A 25071-nucleotide genomic window follows, 5' to 3' on the forward strand; every position below is an offset into this window, starting at 1 on the left:
CAAGAGCTACTAGGGAGATCTAACAACCCACAATGAACCACACCTATGGAGATTTCTTCCACAAGGATATTTATATAGCGGTTGTCACTACCATGTCAAAAATGGCTATTACCACTCAAGGTTCCATCATCATAGTTTTCCCTATAGAGGGATCGTCTGCTACGGTTATCCCTCTTTAAAGGTGACTGAATCACAATAGTGTACCACAAGGGGACTTAGCTTCCAGATTCAAGGATCTGACACCTTTTCACCTTTAGCCCAATCAAAGCAGAAAAATTAATCCGAAATGCTAAACTAAGATTATCTCTTAAAGATCTATGATATCAACCCCCAGTGATCTATCAACCTCTTTGGAGAAAGGATGCCTTGATCAACAAGTTGAAGATTCATCTATCTACGAGATGCTCAAAGTATCCTCCCCACCTACAAGGAATCCATCTTAGAGAGGAGTTTCACTAGGAACCCACTCCCTCAAGATCCACGAATAGTGTTCATGGGGGCTTAATTACGATGTGTGTACATATGTTAATTCTCGAAAACAAATCTATCCAAAAGCAATAAAAAAAGCACAAGGTGGTACACTTAACATTTTAACTAATGCGAGGTGAGTCCAAAGACATGGAACATTTAACCCCTCAAACAAGCCAAAATGAGTCCACAACTCATAAACTAGTGAGTTCTAGAAAGTACAAAAGGGTTGCCTTGTGGAGCATTTAACACTTTTGTCCTGTAGACCCCTCCCCTTTAACGTGGTGCTGATCTTGCAACCACAGGGTGGAACAAGGGGCCAGTGGATTAGCGAGTCCAATAACCCAAAATAGTTATCTAAATCTATCACTAGTACCTAAGCCTGCTAAATGAATACTAATGGAGATCACACCCTAGTACCAAATTATGCATGTGTTGTAAAATGAAAATATGGAAGGAAACACACACAAGCTCGACATGAGAGATATTTATTTTAGATCCAAATGAAATGTTATCAACTGAGGAAGGTTACCTGGTGATCCTCACAATGCACTTAGTAGATTTTACCTATTTTTAGCAACTTTATCACGCTTTTCCAATTGTCCTGCAAACCGCTGTTATGCTGTTCCAAAAAAATCAAAAAAACACAAAAAAACTAGAAATTGTGAACAGTCAGCAGAAAAACCAGAAAACATGAAAATCAATGCAAAAAATTGCCTCTGTCAGCAGAGTTTTGCGTGAAATTCCTGACAGTCCATGTGAAGAAGTTTTACGGCTCGCGCAAAATTATATTCAGCTCGTGCGAAGAAATAGGTTTCACACAAAGTTTCGTGCACCCAAGAACTTTCTCATGTGATATGTCTAGAATCTTCACGCAAAGATTCTAGATCCTCGTGCAAAAATGAATAGTGTTGCGTGAAGATTCTCAAATCTATATGGAACAGTACGGATAGAGAACAAAAAAATGATTTAAAAAATATAGAAAGAGGCCAAAAAAATTGATTTTTGAGCCCCATAGTGGGTGCCAGAAATGTATGCGTGAAAATGCGGCCTCTGCTAAAACACACACTTCAACATGGTCTTTATTTGTGGATTCATCCCGGGATGAATATTGGATTGTTCATCCGAAAATCAGCCGGCAAGGTGACCTGTTGCCTTCTATCTAAAGGGAATTGCTTTTAGATATCCTCAGATTTGAGGTGTTTAAGCAACCAGACCCTGTAAGAATGAAGGATTTGAAAGAAAATGCGACTAATCTATATGAGAATACAAATTAATCTAGAATGGAGTATGCACGTTTAATCTAAAAACATGTAAAAGAAAGCTATGCTAAAATGTATGCATATTAAATCTATATGAGAATAAAACTAGAAAATGAATATGAAAGTAGGGAGCTCAAATGAATGTACAATCCAACAGTAATTCGATGCAAATTCTCATTCAACCTCTCACAAAATGAAGAGATGGGGGTCTCTTAAATAGACTTTCCTAGAATCCATCAACGGTTGAGATCGATTTCAATCAACAGTCAAGATTAAAGGTGAAGTTCAGTCATAAAGGAAGATTTCCAAATTAAAGGGAGTTAACTGATTTAATTTGAGTAAAAAAAAGAGTTAACTGATTTAATTTGAGTAGAAAAAGGAGTTAACTGATTTAACGCATTTTTGATCAATAGTGAACTAGAAATTTCCTTTTTTGAATTGAAGAGAGATTTTGGTGAGATATTTAATTTAATAAAATGAGATATGCTCTCATAATTACCTTTTCTATTTAATTAAATAATCCTTTAATTAATTAGAGAAACTTTTCTTATTTAATTAAATAACTTCATTTAATTAATTAGGAATGGCTTCCCATTTAATTAAATAACTTTCTTTAATTAATTAGAAGTAAGTACTCCATTTAATTAAATAATTTTCTTTAATTTCTTAGAAATACCTTTCCCATTTAATTAAATAATTACATTTAATTAATCAAAATAGGTGAATTTATTAAATTTAATAAATTTAATTCCATAGTACATTATCCTTAAGATATAATTTAATTTAATTAAAGTATAAATACTTAGTAATTAAATTAAATATTAATCAATAGGTTTAATGTGACTAATATGAGTAAATACTATAGGAATTAAATAATAAGCATGATGAATGCAGATTAGGGTTTTCTACATCTGATAATTAAGTCAAGTAGCGAGTAGCAGAATGAGAATTGCCTATTAGAATAGGTCTTAGGATTGATTAGAAATAGACCAGAATTGGTATCATGGCAATGAGCCAATTTTGGGGTATTACAGTATGGACCATAATGAAGGAGACAAAACTTTTTGTGAGGTCCTTGCAATCTCTCCTTCTAAAAATGCAACCATATCTTATCCCCAATTTGAAAATTATGAGGAGTTTGATACTCATCATGCCTTTGCTTATACTTCTTAGTGGTATGCACCAAAATCTCATGAACCTATTGTTGCAAATAGTGAATTCTATCAATGAACTTCATTAATTTTTCCTTTTCTTTATCTAAGCATGGGGTCAAATTAGGTTGCATAAGTAGGATAGAAATATTTATTAGTGCCAATGGTTGATATTCAAGACAAACTTCAAAGGGGCTATGACCAATTGAACTATGAATTGCCCTATTGTAGCTATGTTGTACATAGGGAATGCTTTTATCTGATGTACGAGGATGTTTTGAGTGATACATATGTAATATTTCAATGATCATTCAATTGAAAACCTCAATTTGACCATCTATTTTAAGATGGAATGCAGTGGACTTTGTTAGTTTTGTGTCCATCATTGCCCATAATGAAGACAAAAATCTACTTAGAAATCGACTATCCATGTCTGAAGTAATACTACTTGGTAGCCTAGGATGAACGTAAACATGTTCAAAGAAGAGATTTGAGTGTGTCTTATGAAAAAAATTCCTTTCTACATGCTACCAAGATTGCTATTTTTGAAAATCTATCTACAAAAACATATACACAATCATGTCTATGTCTAGTGGAAGAAGGCCAAACATGAAATCCATAGAAATTGAATGCCAAGGCTCTCTAGAATGGGAAGTGGTACATATAAACCATACTTACAATTTTTAGGCTTTGCAATGGCACATGTTGTACATGCTTGAATGTATTCTATCACATCATCATTCATTTTTGGCCAGTAAAAATTTCTTTGAAGTATATGAGTAGTTTTATCTATTCCAAAATGCCCTAAAACTTTGTTGTAGTAAGCTTCCCATATTAATTTCTTGTGTTCTATGTTAGGTACAAAAATTTGACCAATGTAGTAAAGAATTCCATCTTTCAAATAAAAATCATTCACATGTTTATCTTCTACAAGTTGAGTATATACATCTGAAAATTAATTATCATGTTCATACAAGGGAGTCCAATATTCTATTTCATGCCCACATGTTTCTAACACCATACTTACTCCTGCTCAAGAAAATTGCTACCTTTTTGGTGCTTCCCTTATTATGGAAAATTTTGAGATAAAATTGTTGAAGATAGGTTGACCATCTTTGATGTCTATCATTCTGTAATTTTCCTTGTGTTTGCAAAAATTGAACTAGTTTGTGATATGTATGGATAATAGTTTCCTTTCCTAGAATGTAATTCTTCCATTATTTGCAAGCTTCAACAATGACATATAATTCCTTATCATAAGTGGGATACCTATGTATTGTATCAGATAATATTTCACTATGGTAGGAAATTAGATGTCTATGTTGCACGGGAACTACTCCTAGTGCATATTCTAATGCATCAGTCTATATTTCAAATGACTATTGTAAATCAAGAAGAGATAAAACTAGTTCAAAAAATAACCTCTATTTTTTACTTCTCAATTTATTTTTTGATGAGCACCTTTCCATTTGAATTTTTCTTGCATTCCTCCTAAGAATGACTGATTTAGAGGCCAAGACAAATGTGAAAATCCAAGTACAAATCTATGATAAAAGTTAGCTGACCCCAAGTCTTGGAATTATAATAGGAAAAGTCTAGGGAAGGGGGGGGGGGTGTGGTGAGTCAATGCTTTAAACATTGACCAATAAAATATTCATAAAACATCCATCTCACATATTCAATAGGTTAACTAAAATACCATGTAAATAATATACATCTAAAGCATGTAAGTAAGCATTCACACATTCATGAGACAAGATATGATTACCTAGAAATCCTCCAATGAAAAGGTAAAAATGGGGTGGGGATGACACCCAAAAATCTTCACTACTATAGTAATAAAGTGTATTTAATGAAGGTTACAATATTTGATCATGAAACATGATATACCCTATGAAAGGTATGCCCTGTTAAAGGCTTAAAAAGACTATGAGGTCTTACCCTGTTAGAGAATTTCAACACCCTATTAGAAGTGTGCCTAGTTAAAGAACTTCAACTCACAATTAAGTAAGCACCTTGTTATAGGATTTCAATATAGCCTATTAGGACTACTCTATTAGGAGATTAACTAATTCACCTATTATAATGTCTTAGCATTGATCTTGTGATTAGCACTATGATTCTTGATGACAGATCACCTCTATCCTGCTATGTACTTGATCCTTCTTGATCAGATGGCTCTTTTTTGTTCACAGTTTCCTTTCTATGTTCTCCTTTAACTAATTCTGCAATACAATTCATATCATAATGCCTTGATCACCATGAAAGTCCTAGTTTGTGCATGCAAAACTCTCCTTGATCATTCATTCATTCTCTTACTTGCACATATGAAGTTTAGGGTTTTTCCTCCTTAAGAAAACCTAGGTGACTTAAGGTTAGGTATGAATCAACAACTTTGATTCATCCATATTGCTACTTAAACCTTCCCTTTTCCTAATTGGGTGCATGTAGTACATAGGGATTCCTAATTAAGATTCATCCTTATCACCAAAATATCATAATTCAATCCTTAAGTTGGCCCAACAATGGTTTACATAGTAGTTTGTGTCAATACAAACAACTATGACAAAATTGTGTTACTCGACATCTAAAGTCCCTAGTGCTTGACACATATTGTGACTTAAATGTTCACACTTAGCATCTAAATGACTCGACATACACTACTTTCTTGGCTCATGAATCACTTGGCATATATTATCTACTCAGCATGCTCTTAACTTATATGTTGTGCTTGACATATGTTACTTGTTTAGCATGAACTAAGTAAATGACTTAAGTGTATAGACACTCACTTGTCAAAACCAATATGAGATTAACAGTCACCCCCTTTGACATGACTATCAAAAACACCTGGTCATACATTAATACTCTTATTCTTACGAGCATAACATGAACTCTTATTCAATTTCTATACAAAATTTCAAAATATCAAAATTTTTCAACATGATGTATACCTCAAAATCTCATAACTCCCCCTGAGTTATTTCATCTATTCTGTATCAAAATCTTTCTCCTATTGTGTAGATGTGCCTCAACTGATACTTCTACTTTGTTTTCTCCTTGCTTGCTCTATTTTCTACTTGCTTTCTCTTACTCCCCATTTTTGTACTCTGCTCTTACTCCCACTTTTTTCCCCCCCATAACTCTTACTCCCCCATTTTGATGCTGATGTCAATGGGTTATACACTAATAGTGTATTTTTCCAAAAAAATATTTATGGACCTCAAGTATAATCTTAAGAGTTGCGTCCCAATTATCACGTGCTACCTCCAAATACTTAATTTGGATGGCTAGCTTGGTAGCAAGGTGTACTAATCTATCTAATGTAAAAATATTGAGTTCTTTCTTCGTAAGTGTTTCTAGATAACCTAGCTCCTTGTGTAGAATCTTCATGTAAGGAGCCAATATAGACTGGATGTTGATTAGTTTAGCCCTGACATTGGCTTCATCTACATGTAATGTTCCTAACTAACTTTAGGTTTGCAATAGGGTCCTAAAATGTTTCTCACTTTGATCTAGAGTCATGGGAAATTTGGCTTTAGATGACTTCATTTGGCTTTCCAAGCTCAGAATGTGATTCCTTATCTCCTATGTGAAGAGGGTAGGATTACACAGTTTGGTGTACAAAGAGAAAATGTTCTCTAGTATCTTCTTCACACTTTATATCTTAGTTGCTAATGCAACTTGTGTTAGTGCTATATCACTAGATATCTTCTCATTCACTTTTTTTTAAAACTTCTTCTCAAATGATTCTTATAATTTGGCATTAGTATCTAGGTTTGTATCACTTACTCTTTCCACTATGTTGGTCAATTATTCAATGATTGGCTTTGTTTCATCTAGAGTAGGTAGAGTAAATGCATCTAAGAAAATGTCTTTGATCTCAATCAAAGCTTGCTTCTACCTATGCTCCCTTTTGAGCAGTCCTTGATGTTTCTTCCTTGCTAGGGCCTCTTGTAGTATGCCCATCTTCTCAATTATTATTGCTAAATAATAAAACTTAGGCAATACAATTTCTTCATCTAGGCTAACATCTCCATAATGAATTACCTCTTCTACCTTAGATGAGCTAGGACTCAGCAATGAGCATTGCAATGGTTTTGCATCTATGCTTAGCCTCTAAAGAGTTTTACTAGAAGGAGTTCCTAATTTTGATAATACCCGTACTTGAATTGCTTCTAGATCCTTCAGCTTGGTTGTCACATTTGCCTCTTTAGGCTTGTCATTTTCTATCTTTTTTTATTTTAGTTGCAACTTGAACTTGTGTTGGAGGTACAGGTACATCTACTTGACCTATTTGACTCGATGTCCCTTCATTGACTGGTGTTTCCACCTTATCTTCTCCAACTATCTCAACCTTTTCTTTTTTAGGTTCTTGAACATTTTGTGTGACTGGAGTGTTTTCCATGGGTGTACTGATGTTGCATCCTGCTACCTCCTTTCTTTGATATACAACTAGGTGTGGTGAAGGTTGTATACTTGTGAGACTTGAGGAGTAATTGTAGGTGTGTCTTGTGTTTTCACTTCCTCCCCTATAGTCATATATTCTAACTTCTAAATTTCATCAACACTTGCCAATATAGGGTTGTCACATAATTTGGCCTGTAGTGTGGATTGGGCAAGTATTCTTTTCAAATCTTCCTCTATTTAGGGATTGATGTTCTGAGTAGTAGGATCTAAAACATCCTTTATTGTGATAGTTTTAGTACTTATACTTATTACCTATGGAGGGCTGGCACTCAGCATTTGTGTACCTTGTACACTCTAATTTGGTTGTTGATCTTCCTCAGTTGTTGCCTAATCATCAATATTCATATTAGTTCCTCCCTAAATTGTTCCTTCTCCATTTTTATCCTCTTCATCATCTTCTACCTCAATAGGTTCTTGTTCATCATCTTTGGCTATGGCTAGTCCATATGTAATCTTCCACATTTTTTTTGACTTCTTTACAATATCCTCTATGTTGTTTTGTAGTATTCTAAATGCCCTATACTTAGGTACAAATATCACATCATATTTCTTTATGGCTTTAGAGATTTGTGCCTTGCTAAGTTCTATCATAACTTGAGTGAGGGTTGTCTCCCTAATTTGCTTCTCTGTGTCTAAAAAATAGTGTCATTTCTACTAAACTCTATCTTATAGACTCTTAGGTATGGAGTTGGCAATTTTTAGAGGAGTCTTCTTGAATGTATCCATCATGGCATATATTGCCTCCTCTACTTGGTTTTTCTCAATCTTTCCAATGTTATCAAATTCAATGTAAGAGAAACCTAACAAATCAGCATTCTTTCTAATGTTCTCATATAAATTATCTAGGTCTAAGGAGGGAATATGACTCACCACTTGGAATTGGTTGATGTCATAAAATTCAATCTTCTTATCATTAGATTTAGCATGAGAAACATACTTTCTTCTTGGTCTTTTTTGTGCTCCACCCTCCTGCTCTTTAGGCATGGATTCCTCTTTAGCCTTCTGTGTAGTGACTCTTGCACTATCCCTTGTGGTAGGTGTTGTTCATTTTGGCTGACTAGGTTTTGCAACCTTCTTTGATCTTGTCACTACAAGTGTCTTTGCCTTTATTTTCTTCTTATCAATAGGAGTAGGTGCTTCCTTAGCTTCTTCTTCCTTGACACCTTATACAATTTCTATCTCCACTTCTTGTTGATCCTCTCCTTGAGCTTGTGTCAGTGCTAGTGGTGCTTGAGCCTATGTATATTTTGCTTCTTCTTCCTCTTCCTTAGCTCCTTCATCAAATTTTTCTTTTGTTTTCTTCACCAATTTGTTCTTCTTCTTGATTACAGAGGTAGTCTTCAACTCCATAGTGATTTTATATTTGGCCAATTCATAGTTACCAAATGCTTTAGCTTCTTTGTCCACTTCTTGATGTAGGAGCATCTTGCATGGAAAAATTAACAAAAAAAAAGTTGTGGAGGAGAGAGAAAGTGACAAAAATTAGAGGAAAAAATAATTTTAAAAAAAAAAGAAAAAAGGAAAAAAAAGGAAATTTATATTTTTGAGGTGCATAGGTGGCATAAATAGAAAAATAAAAATGGTTGTCATTCCATTTATTGAGATGTGTAGGTGGAATTCTAGAATTTTGTGGACATTTTATTAAATCATGCATTTAATATTTGTTGGGCCATGTGGTGGTGCTTAGTTGTATTTGGGTGGGAATTAAATATTTGTTGAAAGGTAGTTGCATTTACCTTTTATCCCACATTGGTTGCATTGGTACCATCTTTAGTGGTAAGTTCCTATTTAAGCAAGGCATATGAGTATTTCTAGTCAAGCTTCAAGGTGTGATCTCTTCTTAGTAGAAGCTTGGAGAGAAGGAGGAAGTAGAGGAGCGAGTTTTCTTGAGTCTATGGATAGAGCACAAAATGTGAGGCACTTTATAGCAGGATTGTGGTGGAGTTGTGAGTTTGTGAGAAGAGCTAGTAGCTGCAGTTTAGAAACAAGGAGGTTGCTTGGTGGCTTGAGAGGACAAGTTGAGATCTTGGAGATTTTTACCAGTGTGTCAACTTGGACTAGCTTGGGTTTGGATTGGATCTTGAGGGATCTTGTAGAACTATTATTATAATTGATATTTTATTTGGCCATAACCGAGTAGGCCTTACAGCCTGAAACATTTTTTGTAATCACTTATTTTATGAATAAAGAGTTGTGATTTGATATCAGATTTTATGTTGTTTTTGTGTTTCCTCTATGTGGTTTTATAGCTGGGGGCTAAGAAATATCCTTTGGGGGTTCTCCTACCTTGCACTACATTATATGGTATCAGAGTGAAGGTTGTTCTTGAGTATGTAGACAAATAGCTGATGCTGAGGTAGTTTGCACTAGGAATTGGGTTGGAGAAGTAGATCTCAGTTGGTCTTAATCTAGTGGTGGATTTTCTTTCTAGAGTCCTATATCTTTTGGTTGCAAGGTGGCAGATTATGGTTCTGACTTGTAATTATAGAGGGTTTGCAGATGGGTTGATGGATGCGAGGATGGAAGATTGATCTTGTTGAGACATGATCATAGACAGTTGTGGATTGCAGATCCATGGTCTTGGACTTGTGATGTGTTTCCTAATTGTTCATGGTAGGTGGCTAGTTGTGATCCGACTTGCAAAAAATTTGGTTTTGTGACAAGGATCATGGGAAGGATTTGTTGCAGAGGGTTTATGAAGATCTCAGGAGATGGCTCCAAGAGGATTGGACCCTAAGATGATTACAAATCTCCATGATGTGGTTGAGAGGAATTTTTCTAAGATTTCTACTTAGTTTGAAGCTAGTTTGGTTGATCGAACTAAGAAGGTGGTTACTTAGTTTGAAACTAGTTTAGATGATTGAGATAAGGAAAGGATGAGGAAGGCATTTCATAGATATTTGTGGAGCTAGAGTCTACCGATCTGGAAGAGCATTGTTTGGCCAATTAAGAGACTTGTTCGTGAGAGAAGATGGCGTGCCAAGGTCAAAGTGAAAGAGGTTGGTTTTGTTGATTAGTTTGTAGAGCCCAATATAGAACCTATAGAGTAGCTAGGGTTTGTTGCTAAAGATATTCCTAACGTTGTTGATGTTGGGATGGAGATTGGTTTTCATGATCAATTGGTTGAGTCTAACACGGAGATTGTGGAGCACTTGGTCATGGAGGATCTAGTTTCTATTGGTGATTATTTGTATGTTGCATAGCATCTTGTTGTGAGAAATGATACTATTGGTGTTGTGAGTTTGGCATATTTTGCTAAGGACTTACATATTGTTGTTGATATGGAGTTTGTTGTTGCTGGTGTGGATTCACTAGTTGTTAATTTGGATGAGGGTTTGTTGATGAAGTATCATGTTTAGTTTGTTCTTGGGAGTGAGCATGCTGATTAGATGGTTGAGATTTTGTTGTTTGACATATGGATGCAAATGTGGATGATGTGTAGATTAGTTTTCTTGTCCTTGTTAAGGTGGAAACCTTTGGTGAAGATGAAGATGGTTGTAGGTCTTTCTTTTGGCATCAAACTGTGGGACACTTTTTTTTTAATCTACTTGGGGAGTATAATGTAGGAGCATCTTGCACAAGAAATTATTTTTTAAAAATATTGTGGAGGAGAGAGAAAGTGATGAAAATTAGAGAAAAAATAATAAAAATAGGAAAAGAGGAGAAAAAAGGGAATTTCTATTTTTGAGGTGCATAGGTGGTGTAAATAGAAAAATAAAAATGGTTGTCATTCCATTTATCAACATGTGTAGGTGGAATTCTAAAAGTTTGTGGATATTTTATTAAATCATGCATTTAATATTTTTTGGGCCATGTAGTGGTGCTTAGTTGTATTTGGGTGGGAAATAAATATTTTTTGAAAGGTAGTTGCATTTTCCTTTTATCCCACATTGGTTGTGTTGGTAAAATTTTGGGTGGTAAGTACTTATTTAAGCAAGGCATATGAGCATTTCTAATCAAGCTTCAAGGTGCGATCTCTTCTTAGTAGAAGTTTGGAGAGAAGGAGGAAATAGAGGAGCAAGTTTTTCTGAGTTTGTGGATAGAGTGCCAAATGTGAGGCAGTTTATAACAGGATTTGTGGTGGAGTTGCAAGTTTTTGAGAAGAGCTAGTGGTTGTGGTTTAGAAATAAGGAGGTTTCTTGGTGGCTTGTGTGAAAAAGTTGAGATCTTGGAGGTTTCTACCAAAGTGTGGATCTGGACTAGCTTGGGTTTGGATTGGATCTTGAGGGATCTTCCAGAACTATTATTGTAATTGCTATTATATTTGGCTATAATTGGGAAGGCCTTATAGCCTAGCACATTACATGTAATTAGTTATTTTATGAATAAAGAGTTGTGATTTGATATTAGATCTTGCATTTTTGTTGTATTTCTGCTATGTGGTTTTATAGCTGGGGGCTAGGACATCTCCTTTGGGGATTCTCCTACCTTGCATTGCGTCACTTCTTCTATAAGTAATACTATGATTGTTGCAAAGGCCTCATCAATCTTTATCTCATAACCTAATGGCCTTAGCCATCTCACTCTAGGAATTTTTGCTTGAACATATGTATGATTAGTTTCAACTAGGAAGCAAACATCATCATAATGTTTCTCCACTAGTGAGACTAGTATCATTAATCTCTTCTTCATAGATTGTTTGAAATCTTCAAAATAACTAGTCTTTACTAACTCAGAGTTATTGCCTAATTATTCAATGAATTCTCCTATCTGTACTATAATTGATCTATTTGTCTTCCATGCAACCTTTCCAAAAGTAGGAAATGTGTTTTGCACATAGAAGAAAATACATACCAAAATAGCTTCAAATTTTCACTAAGCACTCTTTGTTTTCCTTGTTGCTCCCAGGTTTTCAATCAATTGCTACAACTGTAACTCAACAAGATCATAAGTATGATCTTTCTTCATAATATTATAACCCATGTCCACTACAATGTAAGGTACACTGTTTAATCTACTTGACTAATAAAACTTATGTGCTATTACCCTCACTGAAAAAACTATTAGGGGATTTGTAATTGTATTAGTTGTCATATCCCTATTGTTCCATATGACTCCTATGTTCTTTTCGATGACTTCCTTTGGCTTGCTTCTCACAGTCTTTGGTCAATCTAGGGTTAGATACCTTGTTACCCTATGAAAAATTTCTTTGTGATTTTAATTGACCCATTCTCTAACCATACTGAGCTATCATGATTTTGCTTAAGACAATCTTAATCCACTCAGTTTTGAAGACATTTGGAAAATCTAGGGCACAAGTTAACCCATTATTCTTGACAATATTTAATTCTTCTCTCAATGTTCCATTTTCACATAGTCTTCCATATGCTTCTCTAATTTCCATGTCACCTATGCTTCCAATCTTACAATTATAACAATTTTTGACATCTTGTATCATTAAGACTCATAGTGGTATCATAGCCAATGCACTAGAGGGATCTTGCTTATATGCTATATTTAGAATATGCTTGAAAATAGGTTGTTTAATCTTGTTACTAATTAACTGAACATTTAAAACCTCTTTTCCTTCTACACCTTTTTCTTTCAAAGAACTAGATGCCATCACATAAACCTTAGGTTTGCAAAATTTGAAACTACATAACATGAAACATGATAAATACCTTACAAATCTTGATGAAATGGTGTTGAATAGCCATTTAAATCTCATGTAAATGCTCAGATGAAGCTCTCTAGATCACCTTTATCTCTTTTTCTTCTTTCTTGAGTTCAAATGATGTTAAATGAGTAGAAATCAATCAAATAGGCCTTAAAACACTGTAATTAATGCTAAGTGCTTACACAATTGTAAGCTTGGCATCAATTGATTTTTGGCTCACTCGACATCCACATGTCTTTCCATTCACTCGAAAACCATTACAAGATTGGCCTCAACTAACAAATTCTATTAGCTTGGAATCCATTAATATTTCACTCGAAAACCATAAGAAACTTTTCATGCTCGACAATAACATGAAAAAGTTGACAAAACTTTAAAGATTTTCCTTGATTACTAATAATAATTTGCATCTTTATTCATGCATATGCAATCTTTTCAGAATTAGATCCTTAGAATTGATGTATGGTATAACTTTTAAATATCAGTCCCACATACCTTTTGATTGCTTAGTTTGATGAGGTGTGATCACTTGACCCATTGGGTGAAGTGATCCCATCTGCACTTGATGTGCTGCAATCCTCCTTTCTCTTCCATGTCTTGTTCATCTCATTTCAGAAATTTTCAATATATGCCTTTCCTTTTCCTTTTTTGAACTCATAGCTTAGTGCCTTTGACCTTGTTGGACAATATTGGCTGATGTGACCAGTCTTCAAACAACTAAAACATGTGGTTTGACTCAACCACCTTTTGCAGTCACTCTTGAAATGTTTTCTAATATATTTCTTAGGAAAATGTATGTATTCTTGATAGTAGTGACAACTATATCACATATTATAATCCCAATTATAAATTTTTCCATTGTTCTTTACCTTTGTTTTCTTGTTTGATGACCACTTGGACTTGGTTCTGCACTCAAAAGATCTATGACCATACTTCTAACAATTATAACAATATCCTTCAAATCTTTGAGTGTGCATGGTCATGTCTCTACATTCATGTACCTAATGACCTTGTTTGTTGCACTTACGGAAGTGACTAATGCTCTTCTGCTTAACATTGTAATTTATAGTCTTGCTCTTGCACACATTGGCAGTATGTCCTTTCTTACCACAATTATGACAATAGGTTTTGAGTTCTTACCTTTATTACTTCTTTCTTCAACACTTTTTTATGATTCTTGTTCTTTAGTACTTGTGTGTCCTAGTCCATTTGTATCATGGTTAGATCTAGGAGACCTCATTAACTATTCAAATTATTTGATAGCTTCATTCAATTTATTGAATCTTTCAGCAAACTCCTTTTCCCTTTTTAAATCAGTGCTCAACTATCATTCTACAACTTTAGTGTTGTTATCTCAGTGTCCTTGGCATTTAGTTCATGGTTTGCATTCATCATTTGACCCAAAGTCTCTAATTACATGTTATCAATCCTATTTACTTCTGATGATTTCTCCTCCAGTCTACTAGTCAAAACTCTTTTTTCGTCTTCAACCATGGCTTTGTCTTTCGTAGTTTTCTTTTTTTGTTTGGTCACCTCACATAGTAATATGGATTGTGATTCTTGTTCTATCTTGAGATTTATAATCTCTTCAACTAGGGTTCTATTCTTTTCCATTAGATCTACAACTACTACATCAAATTCATTGGAGTTACCATTTGTGAATAGCTTAGTAGTGTCCATCTCTTGGTATTGTGTGTCATTCTCCTCAATAGTAATTTTCTTCCTTCTCTTCAATGATTTATTTAGATCATCTCTTGCTTCATTGAACTAATATAGAATGAGTTGTATTTCAATTCCCTGATTCTCAATGATCTTTCCAAACTTGTAAAATTTTGTGTGTGTGTGCTGGGGGGGGGGGGGGGGGCGGGGAGAGGGGGCTGTTGAATCAATGCTTTAAACTTTGACCAATAAAATACTCACTACACATCCATATCACATATTCAATAAGTTAACTGAAATAACATGTAAAGCATATACATCTCAAGCATGTAAGTAAGAATTCACAAATTCATGACACAAGATATGATTACCTAGAAACCCTCCAATGAGAAGGTAAAATGGGGGTGAGGATGACACCCAAAAAATTCACTACTATAGTAATAAAGTGTATCTAATGAAGGTTACAATGTTTAATCAGGAAGCATGATCTACCCTATGAAAGGTCTACCCTATTAAAGGCTTACAAAGACTTTTAGGGATTACCTTGTTATAGGATTTCAACACCATGTTAGAAGTGTGCTTGGTTAAAGGAATTCAACTCACAATTAAGTAAGCACCTTAGAGGATTTCAATATAGCCTGCTAGGATTACTTTGTTAAGAGGTTTAACTAATTTTCCTATTATAACATCTCAACATTGATCTTGCGATTAATACTTTGATGCTTGATGACAGATAGCCTCTATCCTATTGTGTACATGATCCTTCTTGATCATATGACTCTTTGTTGTTCACTATTTCCTTTCTCTATTGTCCTTTCACAGATGGCTCTTTGTTGTTCACTATTTCCTTTCTCTATTCTCCTTTCACTGATTTTATAATACAATTTAGATCATAATGCCTTGATCACCATGAATGTCCTAGTTTGTGCATGCAAAACTCTCCTTATCATTCATTCATTCCCTTAGTTACACATATGAAGTTTAGGGTTTGTCCCCCTAAGAAGACCTAGGTTACTTAGGGTTAGGTATGAATCAATGGTTATGATTCATCTATATTGCCATTTAAACCTTCCCTTTACTTAATTAGGTGCATGTAATACATAGGGATTCCTAATTAAGATATGTCCTTATCACCAAAATATCATAATTCAATCCTTAAGTCAGCCCAAAAATTGTTTGCATAATAGTTTGTGCCAATACAAACAACTATGTCAAAATTGTTTTACTTAGTATCTAAAGTCCCTGATACTCAACACATACTATGACTTCAATGTTTTCACTCAACATTTGAATGACTCAGCATACACTGCATGCTCAACTCCTGAATCACTTGACATATATTGTTGCTACATAACTCAATGAGATTCCATGGAGATGCCAATCTTTAATTACTTGTATCTTTTTAGGACCAACATAAACACCCTCACTATTAATAACATAGCCCAAATAATTAATACTTTGCATACCAAAAGAGAATTTTTCCTTTTTTGCATAGATTCCATGGTCTTACAAGGTAGAAAATACTTGTTCCACATGTTGCATATGCTCTTCCCAAGTTTTGCTAAAAATGAGAATCTCATCAAGATACACTACTACAAAAGAACTAGTAAATGACTTTAGTACATCATTCATTATCCTCGTAAATGTGGCTAGAGCATTTGTGAGGCCAAAAGTTATTAACAATCATTCAAATAATTCCTCCTTAGATTTAAAAGAAATCTTAATTACATATTTTGGATCAATTGGCACTTGATGGTACCCAGATTTTTAATCAATTTTAACAAAGATTTTTTCCCCTCTAAGCTGGTCTAAAAAATCATCTATTTGCGGGATTGGATATCTATTTTTTATACTAATCTTATTCAATACTCTATAGTCAATACAAAGTCTCCATGTTCCATACTTTTTCTTTGCAAGTATAATTGGGCTACTACAAGGAGATGCACTTGGGAAAATATGCCCCTTCTGAATAAGTTCTTATGTGTGCCTTTTCATCTCATCATTTTCTAACATAGTTCTCCCATATACTAGCTCACTAGGTAATGATGTCCTTGTAATCAAATAAATAGAATGTCTAACTTGGCAATGTTAGGGTACTCTTACTTGTAACTCAAACACATTTTGATATAATTCCAAAATTTATTCCATTGAACTTTTTTTTTTGGTTGTGATAGACATGGCGGTATGGGAATTATATACCATTATTTCCTCTTCCTTTGAATGAATCATTAATAACATGAATGTACTAGTTTGGGAAATCAATCTCCTACATTATTTTGAACTAATCAAATATGAAGAGTGATAAGGACTTACCTCTGGTATTCGATACTTTTATTCATTCAATTTGATTATCACACTTCTAGGCCTAGATTCATACCACCCATAGCATTGATACATGTATTGTTGTCCCAATAAAATATCACACACATCAAGATGGGCTGCATCACAAATCACCTCATCTTTGAATAGTTTTATGGAATATGAAATATGACATTGCATGTTTACTTGAATCTCTCACCCTTGGCCTACTCATCCTATAAAATATGGTTGTGGGTGTGGTGTTGTCTTCATATTAATTATTTTTATAGTCTCCATAGATATCAAATTCCTTTGGCTACCACTATCAACAATAAAATGAAAAGCTCTTTCTCTCACCCACATTTGTGAATGAAATAATGTATCCTCATCATCTGGAGCAAATACCTTTGCAATGACTGCTATGGCATATGGGTTAGCTTCAATGATTTGTTCTTCTTTCTTTTTTTTTCCAAAATCTATCACCTCATGTTCAATACTTTCTTCATGGGTTTCTATCATTAGACTCTTTATAGTTCTACAATATTTAGTGTTATGAGAGTGACTTTTGTGAAATTCATGCCACATTCCTGATTCTTGGCCTATTTTCTTCACGCCCAATATTTTCTTTGCTGGTGAATTTGGAAATTGCATATTGGCTATTTATTTCTCTATAGGTTTATTACCTCCACCTTTCCATTTGTTGTTCACTGGGTTTTCCCTTCTCCCTTGTTTCAACTTCTCAAATTTTAATGCATATTTGAAAGCACTAGACAATGTCTCTAATTTCAAGAAATCCATTTCAGCCTGGATGTATCTATGGAGACCACTATTATACTTCAAAATATCATGTTTTTCTAAATCTTTGATACCAAGCTTTGCAGAGAGCGAATGAAATATGTTGGTGTACTCCTGAATTGATTGGTCTTTCTTGTATCAGAGTAATTCTCATTGGATATATTTTTATGCATAGGTATCTTCAGGGTAATATTCTTGTTTTATGTGCTCCATAAAATATTCTCATGTGGGTGTACTATCAAATAATACAAAAAAATCCATTTTCATCTTAGGCTACTTGGGCTTCTTTAGTTTCTACGTAAACCTCCCATGCCAACTGACATGATTCTTAGCTTTGAAGATGGTGAAGATGATTTTTTCAATATCCAAAAAATTATTAACACAAAAGTACCTCTCCAACTTTGACAACTAATCATAAATAATGTCAGCATCAATTTTCCCTTGAAAAGTGGGGATATCAAAATTTACCTATACTTCAAATGGGGTTTTCCTACCAAATGTTTAATTCCTTGGATTGTCTTGTGACTCTTGTATTTCCAACATCTATGAAATTTGCTTCATCATTTCTTCCTGTTGTTTATTCAATACATCTTCCACTAGTTTTTTGAAGGATTCTTCCATCTTATCAGCTTGTTATTTTTTCATATATGACCATGCATGTCTCAAAAGAAGATAATCTAAAGGATCTTTTGTACCCAATCCCAACCTTTGATGTGTTGATCATCTATGATAGGACATATAGGAGTGAACAAGTTATGATACTATTGATCCAAATTATGACTCCATATTACAATACCTAGTGTGATACCTATGGTATTGTTAGCTCTAATGCAAATAGAACAATTTTAGTACAACTAAGTATGCGAGCCAAAGGTAGTTCATTTCATTCAAAACTCAACTTTATACACTATTTAATGAATCTGAAGGGCCCAACATTCCTTAAAAAAGAAATACATAGTTCACATAATGTTTAATACATATTAAAATATTAAAACTATGAAAATTATTTTAAAACTATTCCAAATTTTATGTCTAATTGTAGAAGTCATAACTTTCAGCACATAGCTCAAAAATGTATGCCGCTTACACCATTGGAAATGTAATGAAATTTTCTATCTCCAAATTTAAAGAGAAATAACTCTTAGAAGATTTTAGGGTCCAAAAATGCTTTGAAGGCCTCCAAAAATGTAAAATACTAAAGCATAGAAAATATTGGAAAAATAGATTTTGATATTTTCCCATTTTTTCTTTTGTTGGCCTCCTCTAGATCATCTTGGACCATGTTATAATCAAAGAGTTATTAGAAAGTAAATTCCACCAAGATAACTAAGAGCCGAGGGTGGGGGTGTATTAGTTATCCAACTATTAAAATATTTATCAACCTTATTATTCCTTAAACATGTGAACAATATAATCAACAACCATAACCATAACAAGATACTCATATACAATAACATTATATATGTTAACTAGGGAAACCCTTGATTAGAGGGAAAACTTGGTGGGGATGGTACCCACAAATGATGTACTAATATAAAAACTCCTTGTTAGAGGATGGACTCTATTAGGATCTAGTGAAATACATTTGGTACATATTAGCCCTTGTTAGGAGACTTTAAATCCCTATTAGGAGATTCCAACCCTATTAGAAGTTGTAGAAGGTAGATGTACCCACTATCCAAATAGCTTCAAGGGAAAGACCAATATTATTCTTTGCAAACTAATAGAAATGTATAGTTCCTTATCTATCCTCTGATTTGATTTATCCTCTTCTGATCTTAATACCAAATCACAAACTTCACATCCAATAATCCCTTGGATTTTTTACTTGTATTTACAAAATACTTCACATATCACACTTGAATAAACTTATCAAAATTCACACTTCATCAAAAGGAAAATAACCTTCCTTTATACCATATCCTCAAAATAATTCCTTGAGTCAACCTTTAGGCTCTCCCAATTAATTATAGTTGGACCTCATTAAGATATTACAAAATATTATATCTTTTCATAATAAAAAATTATTTTCGGCTCATAGGCTTTACAACTTCTCACACGTGCAACCTTAGACTTTGCACAATCATTGAAATCATCACCAAGTTTTCTACTATCACTGTCTAACTACACATATCAAGATTATATCATAGTAAAGAGGTATAAATTAATCATCATAAACCACCTATTAGGTACTTTGTCTTCTTATAGTCTTCTATAAATCAAGCATATCTTACGCATATCTTTGACTTTCTCCATGCACACTTAACCAATTCACCAAGACACAATATAGAACACATCTTTAATTTCACTTGACCTAATCATCAATACTATGTCAATTCAACCTCATTATTTGTTTGATATTCTACCAATCTTCACAAAAATAATGCTATGTTGACATCAATGACAAGCATAGTCATGATTGAAATGTGTCAATCATGCTAGCAATCTCCCCAAGTGTTCTAGAAATTCTTAGGATATTGCCCCAAAGGAATACCATCAAAATTCATGGTAACAATATGCCCCTTTTGCATTTATGGAAACATATATGAAAAACATCTAAGTTCAAAGAATATCAAATCAAACTCTATTGTTGTTGCTATTGTTTTTTTCTTTTCAAATCTTCTTCATTAATCAATTATGAAACTCACTAGAACATTTCTCTATCTATGTTTTCTCATTCTTAGGATTACCATCAATTATTCACACTCTAATTCTTAGGAACAACTCTCATTCTTCCATCGATGGAAATAAATTATTTACAACTTCTCCCCATCCAATGTCAATCACCATTGACATCAACAATAATTATCCCCCATACATAGGAGATATCTTCTATGAAATCTCTCCTTAATTTTTCAAATATAATTTTAATATATAATTATCTCCCATTGACATTAATGATAAAGGCTTCATTATGCCAATTGTCTTCTCCAAGTCTTCAATGAGCTCAAGTGTCCAAAGACATTGTTTTATACCAACTACCAAGAGTCCTTGATGATGTAGGACTAGAAAATGGGTTAGAACCTGCAATAACAAAACACAGTCAAAATAAACTAAACCCTTCTAATCTACCATGAAAAATAATCAAAATAAAGGAAGTAAACATAAGAAAACTCCCTCTTCATTTATAATTCACATGTCCTTCTTTCTTCTCTATTTTGATGTAGCTCCAATTGCTTATAGTACCTATATAATTGAAAGAAAAAGACTATGATGGGATGGATGCTATTGAGAATAATAGAAGCATGGTTGCAAGCCTAATGAGTTCTAAGAAATCAAAAATGGGTGTAAGATGACTCAATTTATAGCCAAAGTGCAAGAGGAGAGACTTGAATGAGAGGATGGACACTTGTCACTTTGAATGTGTAACTTGGCATGATATTCCTTTGAATATCAATGGCAACCATGACATAGTATGCCAAATGTAGGATTCTATGATGCATGAAAGTCAACATGGCTAAAGTGGGGGAGAATTGATGACATGCATATGACACCTCAAAGCCACTTGTATCCAAGAATCTATGACGATGGAGGCTTATTATAAACATGCATATGGAAAAATATATATCAAATATGATATATTTTAGCCAAGTGTAAGGAGAGAATCTATGATGCATCATGTCCATGTGTAAGGGCTAGGTGGAATATTTGAAGTAAAAATTTATAATTCCACACAAATGGAAATTAATAAATTAGAAATTGGAGGTGGAAAATAGAACTTAGGAAATTGAGAATTCCCATGATTTGTGAACATGACTCAATTAATTGAGAGTGTTGGCTAACAAGAAGAATAATTAGTAATGCATGATGATTGAAATGACATAAGATTAGATAATGAGTTATCTAACCCTATAGGATAAATTAGTAAATGATTGGCCAATTTGGTTAGATAAATGCAGGATGAAATATGATGATTATGCATATTGACTAGGATGATTTTGGGTAGATCAAAGCAATGATCAAATTGATTGAGTGATTCAGATTGATTACATATCAAGGACATATGACATGGATTGAGGACATGTGACATGTAATAAGTGTCCTTAGGCAAAAATTCACCCAGGAACTAAGAACTCAAACACAAGCACAACTATAGACATAAAATGGATATGATCAATTAATCAAAGTATGTCCTAATGCATTGCTCTATTTAGTATAAGATATCAGTGACCTACTCTATTGTAGGATAGTACTATAGTGCAATGATCTACTCATGTATAAGCTCTCTAATGTAGTGCATATGAACCTTAATGTGCTTAGTCTACTAATGCTAAACTAAATGCTTAGAGATCTCAATGACACTCTGATTGTCACAATGAATAATTGTAGGCTTAGGTAGATCAAATCCAAAATCCTCCAAGATGTGCTATAACCAAAGAGCCTCTATAGCTACATTTAAAACACCTCAATACTCAGCCTCTTTGGAAGAAAGAGAAACATTATTTTCCTTCTTACTTTGCCAAAAAATAGGACCGAAACCAAGGTGAAATATGTACCCTAAAGTGGACTTCCAAGAATCTAAGTCTCCTACATAGTCTGAGTCTATGTATCCAATCAACTAAAGTCCTATACTTGTTGCATAATGTATCCCATGTGTATGTGTGCCCTTTATGTAGTGCAAAATGCACTTGGAAGCCTTCTAATGAAGCTCATGTGTTTCTTGCATAAAGTGTGAAACCATGCCAACTGCAAAAGCAATATCAAGGCATGTATGTGTCAAGTAGATAAGGCTCCCAACTAACTATCTATATAATGTAGCATCAACAAGTGGAGTGGTACACTTAGCCTCTAGCTTGACACTTGATAAGAAGGAAGTAGTAGTAGGCTTGCAGTTACTCATGTGAAACTGAGAAAGAAAGTCAAGAGCATACTTGGGTTATGAAAGTGATATCCATGTTGAAGACTATGTGATCTTAATGCCAAGGAAGTAATGTAGCAAACCCAAGTCTGTCATGGCAAATCTATCCTATAGAGAGGTCTTGACATTGGCAATGATGGATTAAGTGCTCCATATAATGATCAAGTTATCTACATAAAGCACTAATATCAAGTGAGAGTTATCCTTCTAAAGAATGTAGACATTCAAATTAGAGTGACATCTAGTGAAATCTGTTGAGAGGAGGAAGGAATCCATTTTGGCATATCAAGCTCAAGGAGCTTGCTTTAGACCATAAATAGACTTCTTCAATCTACATACCATAGTAGAATCCTATACAAACCCATGAAGATTACCATTCAAAAAAGTGCTTTTAACATCCATCTGGTGTACAACCCAACCCTGAGCTACAACAATTGCTAGTGTTAAGTGAATGGCGTTCATCTTGGCAACTGGTGCAAAAGTCTCTATATAGTCAATACCTAGAACCTATGAGAAACCTTTGGCAACTAGTCTAGCCTTATGTTTATCCATGCTTCCATCTACTACAAATTTGGTTCAATAGATCCACTTACATCAAACCATTTTTCTTCCCTTAGGAAGGGGAACTAAGTTCCAAGTGTTTTTTTTCATCAAAGAATTATATTATTCCTCCATAGCCTTGTCCCATTCTATAATCCCTAATGCTTCCTTAAATGACTATGGATCTGAAGCAATGGATATAGATGCATGTGGAAATGACTTGCATTGTGACCTAGTAATTCAAGTATTTGAAGGATTTCCCACCAATGAACCTACTGCATCAAGGGTTATATGTGCCCCTCAAGGTTTAGTGGAAGAAGAAGGAATGTCCTCAACTATTTTTTGACCCTAAAAAGGTGGTGTCATGTGAATCAAAGTTGGAGGAATCTCATCTTTCGAGCCACTTTCATCACTATGATCACTATCCATGAAGGAGGAAGAAGGAGGAGTTGAAGAAGCTAAGCTTGGACATGTCTCTTCAAAGTGAACACTCCTCTCAAAAAATATTTCATGTGTCTATGGATCCATTAGTTTGTATGCCTTAAGATGGTCAGAATATCCCACAATATGCATGGTTTTCTTTGTGGTTCTAATACCTTTCACTTGTGTGGAGGTATCCTTGCCCATGCTGGACAATGAAAAGCTTTGAAGTGCTTGGCTCTTGTTTTTTTGCCACACCAAGCCTCAAAAGGTGTTATTCTATCTAGGACCTTATGTAGACTTCCATTTTGGATGTAGTTGGCACAACACATGGCTTCTACCCAAAACACTTGATCTAGAGACTTGTGTTGAAGCATAAAAGTGGTCATTTCCTTAAGGGTTCTATTCTTTCTTTCAGCCACACCATTCTACTATTGCATGTATGCAACTAAATGTTGAAGATCTATACCCTCATGTGTGCAAAAGTCTATTAGCCTGGAGTTGACATATTCTCTACCATTGTTTGTTCTTAGGATCTTGATGGTTTTCCCTAATTTTTTCTCAACTTAAGCTTTGAAGGTGATAAATTTATCAAATACTTCACTCTTATGAGCTAGAAAAAAGACCCAAGTGTACCTTGAAAATTCATCAATAAATGTGAGAACATAGTGGGCCTTACTAAATGAAGGTACTAGAAATGGGCCAGCTACATCACTATGAACCAATTCTAGAACAACAGTTGCTTTCCAAGACTTCCCCTTGTCATATTTCTCTTCAAGATGTTTACCTGTGTCACAACCTAGACATACACCCTCTAAATATTTTACTTGAGGTAGACCAATGACCATTTCCTTGTTGCTGAGTTGTTGAAGGTAGAAATAATTAAGATGTCCAAATCTCTTGTGCCATAGCTTACTTTGTGTGTTTCAATGAGTCAACAAGGCAAGAGAAGTTGACTTAGGCACAAAATGTGAGAAAGAATAAAGTCTTGTCTCATGATTTTCCTTTCCAACCACCACCATTGAATCATCTTTGAGATTTTTCACCACAACTATATCAGGGAGGAACTCTATTTTGTTGCCACATCCATAGTGAGTAATTTGATAGATGGAGAGAAGGTTGGTGCTAAGATTAGGAACATGAAGTACATCCTTGAAGATGCCATTTTCTAACTCAACATTCCCTTTACCTTCTACTTCCACTTGAGTATCATTGCCCACATAGATGAAAGGTATATTTGATGGTTTGAAAGAGGAAAACTACTCCCTTGAAGCACCTGTATGATGTGTTTCTCTTGAATCAAGAACTCGTTCCTTAGCATTATTTGTACTAGCTACCAAAGCTTGTCCCAGACCCTTTGTAGTGGATGAAGATCCCTTATCCTTATATGCATTTGGTACATCAATTTTGTGTTTCCACATTATATTGACCAATTCATCAATTTGCTTATCCTTGCACTCATGTTCATCATGACCATTCCTCTTACAATAGGAAAAAGTTTTCTTCTCCTTTTTGTTGGAATTGTTCCCCTTT

Source organism: Cupressus sempervirens, chromosome 9, assembly GCF_028749045.1.
Source record: "Cupressus sempervirens isolate cs-2001-9-10 chromosome 9, ASM2874904v1, whole genome shotgun sequence".
NCBI lineage: Eukaryota > Viridiplantae > Streptophyta > Pinopsida > Cupressales > Cupressaceae > Cupressus > Cupressus sempervirens.